The sequence below is a fragment of the Hibiscus syriacus genome, unplaced genomic scaffold, assembly GCF_006381635.1.
Source record: "Hibiscus syriacus cultivar Baekdansim isolate YM2019G1 unplaced genomic scaffold, ASM638163v2 tig00110160_pilon, whole genome shotgun sequence".
NCBI classification, from domain to species: domain Eukaryota; kingdom Viridiplantae; phylum Streptophyta; class Magnoliopsida; order Malvales; family Malvaceae; genus Hibiscus; species Hibiscus syriacus.
The window spans coordinates 3,529,883-3,541,030 of record NW_024062608.1 but is presented as its reverse complement, the minus strand read 5'-3'; the positions used below and the strand labels follow the sequence as shown (position 1 = coordinate 3,541,030).

At 27.8% G+C, this 11,148-nt stretch overlaps 1 pseudogene; it reads left to right on the top strand.

The window, feature by feature from the left end:
- Positions 1 to 383: 383 nt before the first annotated feature.
- Positions 384 to 1,292, top strand: LOC120216532 (annotated as a pseudogene).
- Positions 1,293 to 11,148: the final 9,856 nt, after the last annotated feature.

Genomic DNA, 11,148 nt, shown 5'->3' with positions numbered 1-11,148 from the left:
ATTTGTAAATTGATATATTATGTTACTAATGTGTGATTGATGAATTGTGTATTTGATTCTATTTTGGACATGTGTTCGATCATGGGAACTCTTAATATGAGAGGAGAGTCAAGCTTACAAGATTAGTATGGTGATCTGAAACATACGGTGATTGTAGTTGGTGTGTTTGAATGATTAGGTGTCATTCCAATTCTATATTTTAACGTTTTTATAGGTGAATTCATTTTGTGTTTTAACTCACATAGAACATTGAATGATAGAGTGAATATCAAGATAAGTTTGATAAGCTTGGAATGCTTAACAGTTGCTCATACTAATCTTTATGTTAAATAAACCCATAATCAAAAACCCTATCTATCTTTGCTATATTCACTTAACATTTCTCTACTCAACAAAAACAACGAAAAAATGGCTCACTTTATTTGGTTTCTGTTCCTTCTCCTTTCTTCTGTCACGGATTGTGATCGATGCGTGCATCAATCGAAGGCTACTTTTGTGTCCTCGGTCGAGGCACTTTCATGTAATTAGTTTTCTCGATTCAATCTTCATTAATATCCAGATCATAATTTTCTGAATTATTTGGTGGATAGCATTCGTTTTGTGGGTTTGATGTATGTAGCCGGAGCTTGCAGATATGGATCATTGGCACTAAGCCTTGGCAATGAATTCCTCGCAAGTAGTGGTTGGTTCTCCTCTCTTCAAAAATGGAGCTGGTTTTGGCTCATGCTTTTAGGTTTGTATTAGTGTTGATTTTCATTATTTATTAATTATTATAGTGGAAATGATAGTTTTGAATATTTTTAACATGAATCTTTTTGCAGATAAGATGTAAGAATTTAAATCAGTGCAATGGTAAAGGAAGAAAAGTGACGTTAATTGATCGTAATTACGATAATTGAACCGACTTTGTCAGCAAAGCTTTCATAGTTTATGACCATGGCTAACAAGGGCAAGGCTTAAGGCATTCTAAAAGTTGGGATTATGGACGTCGATCGCGAATACAAAATGATACCTTGTGAAGAGTCGAGGAATGAAGCCAGAAACCATATTACCTACAACTTAAACTATTGTACCAAGGCAGTCAGACAGAGATTGTAGCCATTGATGTAGCTTGAGTCGGGTCTTCTTCGAGCTGGAACTCTATGAATAGGAACTATGGGGTTGTTTGGGATACAAACAAATTTTCGAATGGAGCCTTGCAATTCAGATTCAAGGTCGTTTCTGGGTATGGAAGCAGGTGGATTTGGACAAAGTATGTGTTTCCAGGTGACTGGAAAACTAGAGTTGTTTGATTTTGGAACACGATTAAATGACTAAAATCGAACAGATTGATAACACAATAGACCAAATGCATTTAATTTTTAAACTGATGACTAAAATTAGTCAAACCAAATACATAAGTGACTATTCATACAGTTTACCCTTATTATTATTACTATAGATGTAACATATTTTTGATTTAAGTTTTGAAGTAACATCAATTCCCGCGCAAATGATTGACAAAGTTGGACGGTGTCTTTTTCTTAAGTTAAGTTTTGGTTTGGTTAAAATTTAGCGTAAAATATTGCTAAAAAGTAGGGTAAATTATATAGATCTTTTGATTGTATAATATTTTAAGAGGGGGAAATTCTAAAGATTACGTTGAATATCGAAACACACCACTAATATTATATATTGATGCACATCACTAACTAAATTATCCTTATTAAATAAATATGAAAAATATAATGACTTATCTACAATTAATTTTTTTATCATATAATTTTAATTTTATTAAGAATATAATTAAATTATATTTTTATTAAAAATTGTAATTATTTTATTATTTATTTGTTTAGGGTTAGAACATTAAATTATTTGAATTCATAAAATCATCCTACCATCCAACTAATCATCAATGAGTCAGTGACCCTATTTATCGTCCGAAAATCACGTTCTTCAATATACAGTTGCGCTTCTTCATCTTCTCCGACAAGTCACATGATGGACATGGACTAAGGTGTATGGGATGGGAAAAACTCATCATTTCTTGAGCTAAATTTTCATGGAAACATGTACCAATGGAATGTACTCCTTATACATTGGACCTGTTTCCCTATAGCCTGAACAATAAATGGATAATCAGAAGTCCAACTCAAACATGTTATTTATGAGAAAAGTATTTAAGCGTATAGAAAATAGTAATCATGTTTGACTCCGAATTGTTGCTGGTTTTTCGGCTGGTTTCAACGAAGACTCTACTCAATAACAGAGAGTTTCCCAAGCCATACACCTTAGTCAATGTCCAGTTGGGCGACTTTTCGTGAAGAGAAAGATCAATTTCTTCTTGACGGCGGAAATTTATGTTGAGGAACACGAATTTTCGGTGATAAATAAGATCGTCGTCGGTTGGTTTTGATGGGTATTGCTAGAATGATTATGCAAACTTAAATAAGTTAAGTGTTCTAATCCTAAATAAGTAAAATTCTTAAAATAATTATAATTTTTAATAAAAAAATATATAATATAATTATATTACTATTAAAATTTAAATTAAATAATAATGAAGGATTAATTGTGGATAGATCATTATATTTTTTATATTTTTTAACGACAATTTAGTTAGTGGTATGCATTGATGTGTCACATTAGTAGTGTGTTTCGGTGTGCGATATGCGCTCTCAACTAATCCTTATGGGAGGGTCTAAGGAATAACAATCTAATTTAAAGTTAAGGAACGTCATGGAATAGACGCAACCTAAAATGTTATAAAAAGCGTAATATTTTTTTGCTAGACGCAACCTAAAATATTTACTTATTCACCGAAAATGTTACGAAGATAATATTTTTGGTTCAATTGAAAATGTTAGAAATTTTGGTATAACATTTTAAGTTGGGCCAAAATAATATTATATTTTTATAACATTTTTTGTTGCATCCATTCTTTGTCGTTCTTTAGTCTTAAATTAGGTTGACGTACGACAAAATTTTCCTATTTTTATCGAGATTTTCTATTATAAATTAATTATTTAATTTTAAAAAAATAATAAGTTGATTTTTATAAAAATATCTAATGATAAATGACATCACAATTAATAAAATTAACGTGATAAAAGAATTAACCTTCAATTTTATATATCATCATAATTTAATCTTTAACCCTCAACGCTGCGAAACCGTCGCCATTTAAGTTGGTTGATACTTGATAGTATTAAAATGGTAATACCACATCATTGTTGGGTTAAGGATCCATAAAGATCTGAGTTATGTTTGGAGAATGTCTTAGTTTTTTTTTTTTTTCTCAATAGGGCAAATTGATAAATTATTTAGAAAAATAGGGCAAATAGAAGTTTATTTCGGGATATATAATATTTTTTATTGTGTTCGTGAAACTCGTCACATCGATATGACGAATTCTAATAAAAATATTATTCAAATTTTTATTATATTTTATTATCTCGATGTGACGAGTTTCAAGTCATTATAACAAATGTTGTAGATCCCTAAATAAAGTTTTATATGTTTTATTGGGCTAATTGATTAAACTAATTGCCTATTGGGCCAAAAAATACCATTGGTTGTTTTTTGATTCTTCGGCCTTTCCTATTGGATTGCTCAACACACAATGTTTTGGGCTCTTTGTGTTCTTGATCATGGTCTTCGAAAATTTTCATCCAACATATATTATATGTATTTGTAGGGGTGTTCAAAACCGGATACTTGGTTTTTTGGGTATCCGAAATAGAAGGTACCTGAAATTTTTTGGGAACTAAAATGTAGGCCCGTGTCCGACCCATGATAACTAGGTACTCATAAGTCGGATACCCGTATTTTCGGGTCACGGGTGTCCAGTTCATAATTTTTTATTTTTTTCTTTAAATTATGAACCAGATACCCGTGATCCGAAAATAAAGTGTTTCGAATTTAAAATAAATATTTTAAAGTTCTATAATATATAATTCACACATAAAATTCAAAAATTCAAATTACACAATTGGAAAAAATTATTAAATAATAAAATAAAAAATATAATTAAATTTCAAGTGTTTCAAAGTTAAAATAAATATTTTGAAAAAATAATTTAGAATGTTAATGTGAAATAATTTAAGAAATTAAAAATTTAGAATGTTATGACAACAAAATTAAAAAAATTAGGAATTTAGAATGTTAGAGTGAAATAATTTGAAAATTATAAATAGACATTTAATATAAAATAATATATATATATAATAAATCAAGTATCGAGTCAATGGGTACCAAGTTAAGTAACATTTTGTGATCCGGACCCGACCCGAAAAAATTAACGGGTCGGGTATTTTCAAAATAAATACACAATATTTTTTAATCGGGTCGGGTATTTTTTAAACACCCCTATGTATTTTTATATTTTATCTTAAAATTTAATTATACAATTATATAAACATTACATTTTAATATTAAGTGAATAGTAATTTATGTTAAAGGCGAATAGACTTTCTCTTTTCTTCTTATTTCAAATATACATTTCTATTTAGTTTTATAACATCAATTATCATACCTTACAATGGATGAATAAAGAATGAAAATACATAATATAAATATAATTGAATTCAAAAAGTAATATCCTTTTTATGTCGGTTAGGTTAGGACTAATCTTATATGTCTTTATTTAGATTATTATTTTTAAACATTCTTTTGTTGTGATATTCTTATTGTATTTAGCTTTATGTTATTTGAATAAAATTATACATATTTTTACTGATAATATTGTAAAAGCATTCATTTCTATATCAACTTAAACTACGGGTTTTTATGTTTGGCTGTAATTGGTTTTCCGGAAAATGAATTACTGGAATTTGAATTCTAGAAAATGAATTACATTTCTGGAAATGAATTATATTTCTGGAAAATGAATTACATTTCTAGAAAATATCTGAAAAACGTTTTATGATGTTTGGAATATGTTATTTAAACCTTTTTTCCACTAGTTGAAGAGTTTTTTTTAAATTATTTATTACAAATATTAAATATAATAAATAATATTATTTATCATAAAACTTAATATTATTATTTAAAATATTAAAATAATTTATTATTATTAAATATTTTTATAATTTATTAATAAAAATATTAATATTGGTATATTTTAGTGAAATAAAATATTATAAATTATATTAATTATTTATTAAAGTAATAGTGTTATATTTATTTTAAAACTATTATTAGTATATTTTAAATATCTTTACTAAATATTATTTAAATATATAAATAATATTATTCATTATTAAATATATAAAAATTTATTATATTATTAAAAAAAATAATATCTTATTATATAATAATTGATTATTTTTATAATGTTAAAATATAATATTATATTATTATAAATATAATAAATATTTAAATATTTATATTAATATTTTGATTAAAATTATATTAAATATTTTATTAATATTAAATTCATAAAATAAATATTTTTAATATTTTTGCTTGAAGTGAAAGTTCGGAAAATGACTTACGAATTACGTGAAAAAACACAGAAAATTTTCCGGAAAATGAATTACATGAAACAAACATGGGATTTTAGGAAAAATCAATTCTGTAATTAGTTTGTTTGGTGGAAAACCAATTACGGAATTGGTTTTTCTCGAAATCAGGTGTTTGTTTCACGTAATTCATTTTTTGGAAAATGTTTTCCAGTGTTTGGTTGGAGGAAAACTGGTTGGTCAACGTAAAACATTTTCCTGGTCAACAGAATTTCCTTTGTGTTTTTTGAAAAATGACTTACGGTCTGATTTTCCGTAAATCATTTTCCGAACTTTTCACTTCAAAGAATAAATACTCAAAATAATTTTATATTATGAATTTAATATTAATAAAATATTTTAATATCATTTAATCAAAATATTAATTATTAAAAAATTTATTATATATAATAATAATATTATTTTTAATATTATAATCAAATAATCAATTATATTATAATAATATAAGATATTATATTTTTTATTTTAATAATATATAAATTTATTATTAAATTATTAATAATGAATAATATTATTTATATATTTAATATTAATCTAATAATCTAATAATATTTTAATAAAGATATTTAAAATATACTAATTAATATTTTTAAAATATAATATAACACTATTACTTTAATAAATAAAAAATATTTTATATCATTTAATCAAAATATTAAGTAAAAAATATTTATTATATTTATATATATAATATTATATTTTAATATTATAATCAAATATCAATTAATATATAAATATAAGATATTTTTTATTTTAATAATATATAATTTATTATTAAATTATTAATAATAATAATATTATTATATATTTAATATTAATCTAATAATAATATTTAATAAAGATATTAAAATATACTAATTAATATTTTAAAATATAATATAACACTATTACTTTAATAAAATAATATAATTATAATATTTTTATTCAATAAAATATACCAATATTAATATTTTATTTATAAAATTAGAAAAATAATATTAATAATAAATAAATTATTTTATATTTTAAAAATAATAATATTAAGTTTTATGATAAATAATATTATTTATTGTATTTAATATTTATAATAAATAATTAAAAAAAACTCATTAACTAGCTGAAAAAATATTTAAACAACATCTTCCAAACATCGTAAAACGTTTTTCATATTTTTCAGAAAAATTTAATTCGTTTTACGGAAAGTTTTTCAAAAATTCAATTTTCAAAAAAAAATCAATTACAGCCGAATAACCCTAAAAGGAAACTTAAGATCCAAAATTGTTGGGTGTGGAGAGTACAAATGCGTGGAACGAGCAGGGTCAAATGGTAAAATCTTGCTTTTAAAACTTGAGATCAAAGTCTGTGTTGCAGGGTCGAATGGTAAAATCCATCCCGCTTTGAGATCCAAGTCTGTGTTTTTGCAAGTGGCTTTGGATACCAAAAGTGAAGACTAAGATCCATTTTTACACCTAATTTGTCTTCTTATTACCTCTGCATTATAATACTAAACTTGAAGGCACTACTATGATAAATTGTCGGGATAGTGCACGTGCGCCACCGAAATCTTCGACCACATATTTGAATGAAAAAGATGCTGCGCACGTGCTTCTCAGTCAATGGTCAGACTGCAGTGATTACACCACTGATCTTTTAATCTAATAATAATTATTACCAAAGTACTCATCATCATATATTTTGAAAACAAAACGATTTCCCAGGAAGAAGCCAAAGATAAGAACGATGATTAGGATCAGTTTCATGGAATCTATAAGCCCTTCATCATCATCATCATCATCATCATTTCTTATATTTCAAGTACCATGCATACACAACATTACTTAATGAATTATCACTAGTATTTTAAACGTTTATTAATAATTTTAAATAATAAAATGACGACAAAATATTTTGTACTATGTTTAAAAATTTAAAAATAAATAAATCATCTGTTATTGTTTAATTTTTTATTATAATTAATAGCGTGTGTTTCTATTTTTTTTTCTTTTCTCAAAAGCAAACATATTAAATTTATATAAAGTGAAATTCAAGCATAATAGTTTAATGTCTTAATATTTTAGTATGATTAGATTTTAATGAAACTCTCAAAGAATAACTATATGATAGTGTCGTAAATTCCTTTTAAGGAAAAATCATTGAGCATAATGTCAAGATCCTTCCACTTGAACATCTTTATTAGAACCATTGGGATGGCTATGTGGTGGACCACTATTAAATATTATTATTATGGTGGTTTAATAATACCTCAAATAAGACAATATGTTTGTACAATATGAGAAGAGTCGTTAATAAGAGTATCTATTGGTAGAGCATGAGGAATTATAATTATAATCCTCCTGCAAACAATAGCGTTGGGATGACTTTATAATTTCTTTGTTAATCAAAATGTTGATATGAGTTTATAATTCTTCAACTAAGTATAACAATTAGAAGACTTTATGAATTATGATTCATCCATCAATCACAATATTGAGATGTTGTAGGATCTTTATCCTTATAATGTGAGATGCCCCTGTATAATCCCTCACTATTAAATATTGACAAGGTTGTAATTTCGTCGGGATGTTTCCTCATAAGACACCTTCATCGATTTAATATTAAGATCTCTCTATTGAGATACTGTCGTGTATTTAAAAAAAATTCATGCATTTAACATTGAGACACCTATTTTGATATTGGTTTTCACCCACTGGTTATCTTTTTATCTTTGTTTTTTTAAATTTTTTTTAAATAAGAATGATTATGTCTTTGTGACATATTCTCTGTTTTTATGACACGTTTATCTATGTCTTTGTGGCACATTTTTCTGTGCTTTTTGGTAGCTTACAGTTTTTTCTGTCGTTGTTTTCGTTTATGTTTTTAACATGATTGGATTTGACATAGCCACGACTTATTAAGATGGTGCTTATTTATTATCATGTTGATCTTCCATGCTTTGGACCCTTTGATTGATTTGAATATGCGTTTTGCGCTCGTATATAGTTTTCTCACATCGCTTGACTCTAATTTGTGATTTGTCGACAGTCTTTCAGTAGTTTTATCCTTTTTTGTGGTTTGTTTGCCGACGTAGTCAGATTTGTTCGCATCTTTATTTTTATTCGAACATTAGTTAGGTTTTTCAACCTTTTCATTTTATTGTCCTTATGTAATCTAGGTGGATAGTTTTAGTGTTAATAGTTATAAGAAAATGTCTTAATTATAATTTAATTCACGTTTACGAATATTCTCATAAATATTTATTGTGATTTAGATTTTTTTCTATCTTTAATAAAGCTAACAACTTTCTATAAAAAAAAAATTGATATACCCTTTTTAAAGGAGCTTTCCTTATTATAACCTCTTACCAATGTGATAAGAATGCATCTCGACAAAATTACAATCTTGTCAATATTTGATAGTGGGGGATTATCATCTCCTGATGGTGAGGGCACCTTCTTCGTTCTTTTCTTTATATCTTATAAGTGAATAAGTTATTTGAGTCTTGATTTCGCCAACATATCTTTGTTCTGAATTTGATTTGAAATGTGTTTTTTATATGCCTATAATTTTGTTCATGAAGTCGATCATCGCAACCGCAAATACGGAAAATTTTTATTTGGTGGACCAATAAAAATATAATAAAAATTGCATAATATTAAAAGAAATAATACTAAAACTAGCCCATGATATTTATCAAAATGATTATTTTATCTCTTATTCTTTTTTGGAGCATTTTGGCCCCAACGTTTCACTTTGGGGGAAAAACTCCCTCTATAGATGAAAACTATTAGTTAACACATGATTAACGTTCCAAAATAGGAGATTTTTTTAACCTAAAATGAAATGTTAAGGGCTAAAATGTCCAAAAAAGAATAAGTGATAAAGTGATTATTATGCCAAATGTCAGAGCTTTTTCACCCTAAAATGAAATGCTGGGAGTCAAAATGCTCCACAAAATAGAACAGGGGCAAAATGAACATTTTGTAAACATTGGGGGATAATTTTGGCATTACGCTTATAAAAAATAACCCATAACGTTTACTAAAATGGTCATTTTGATCCCTATTCATTTTTTGGAGCATTTTGGCCCCCTAATGTTTTAGTTTAATTATCCTCATTCAAAAATGGTGCACGATAAGGAAATGCTCTGGGTGCAAGTTAGCAGGTCTAATGGCACCCGATTTTCCTGTTGATTCTCTGACGGCCGTTCTTCGCTTTCATCCCTCATTTTCTGCTAATGGGTTTTCTTTTTTCCCATTTCATTCTCCAAATGGATTAGAAAAAACTTTTCAAAGTTACTGAATCTCAAGACCTAGTTTACTTTCCCCCAAATGTTCACAATGGAAACACGATTGTTCATCCTCTACCAGAAATCTTTGATGCTGGAACTTCCGCGTGGAATCTATCCCTGGTGGGTCAATTTCTTGGTGTCTCACCCAGCTTCATCTCCTTGCAAAGAATTGTTGAAAATGTCTAGAGCAAATCTCTGCTGGGTTCACGAGTATAGGTTAGTACCGCTGGCAACAATCTGTTTATTTTCTCGTTTGATAGTGAATCTGCTAGGTATTGGGTCCTTAACAATGGTCCATGGCACATACATAACAAAACCCTTATTCTGCGTAAGTGGGAACCTAACTTGAAGACCTTAAATTTCGACTTAGCAAAAATTCTAGTATGGGTTCATCTCTTCAATGTTCCCTTGGAACTCTTTACTCGATTAGGCCTAAGTTACATTTCCAATGCCATTGGAGTTCCACTCTCAATGGATACTATACCTGATGCTAAGACTAGGCTTGAATTTGTGAAAGTCTACATTGAAATAGGTATTAATGACTCCATTCCTAAGTTCATTGAAGTTGAACTTAAAAACGGCCAAAAAACCTCGATCAATATTGAGGTTCCTTGGATCCTACCTTCATATAAAAAGTGCAAGGTGTTGGTCATAATGATAAGGGTTGCCTGCATAATCCAATTGTTATACCTTCAGTTTCTCAAGTCTGGAAAAAGAAGAAAGTTATTGCTTCAAATTCGGCAGCAATCCATATAGGTGGTATAGAAGCTTTACAGGAACCATCTAATACTGTAATATTGTTGATGATGGTAATATTCAGAAAGAGTTTCCACAAGTCATCTCTTCTAACTCCTTAGAACCCTCAGTTCCTACTGCTGTGGAAGCTTCACATTCTGTGCTCCAAAAGGTTGACAAGGTTGTTGACCTATCTATTAATGTTGATGTTGGTAATGAACTTCCTAACATTCAGCCTGTTGTAACTCATTGTTCTAGTTTACCTGCTGAAAAATCAATCTGTCAGAATGTGGTAGATTTTATTACCAATATTCATTCTGAAAAAGCTCTAACATCTGCCGAGGCTAGTTTAGAACCGGTTAGTGAAAAAACTTCTCAACCAGAAACAACTAAGAGAGGTAGAGGAAGACCTAAAAAGGATATTGAAAATGGTTCATTCTCAAGTTCCAGTAACATATTTGAAGTGCTCAACTCTGTTGAGGATTCTCCTACTTTAGATGTTCCACTAAGGAAGCCTAGAGCTGCAGCAAAGGGAGTTTCAGTCTTGGTCAAGGAACTTAAATCTAAAAAGAAAGATCAGCTTGACAAAACTAAGTCTCTCTCTGTAGAAAGTCAAAGGGGTTCCATGGGAGCACCTTCTTA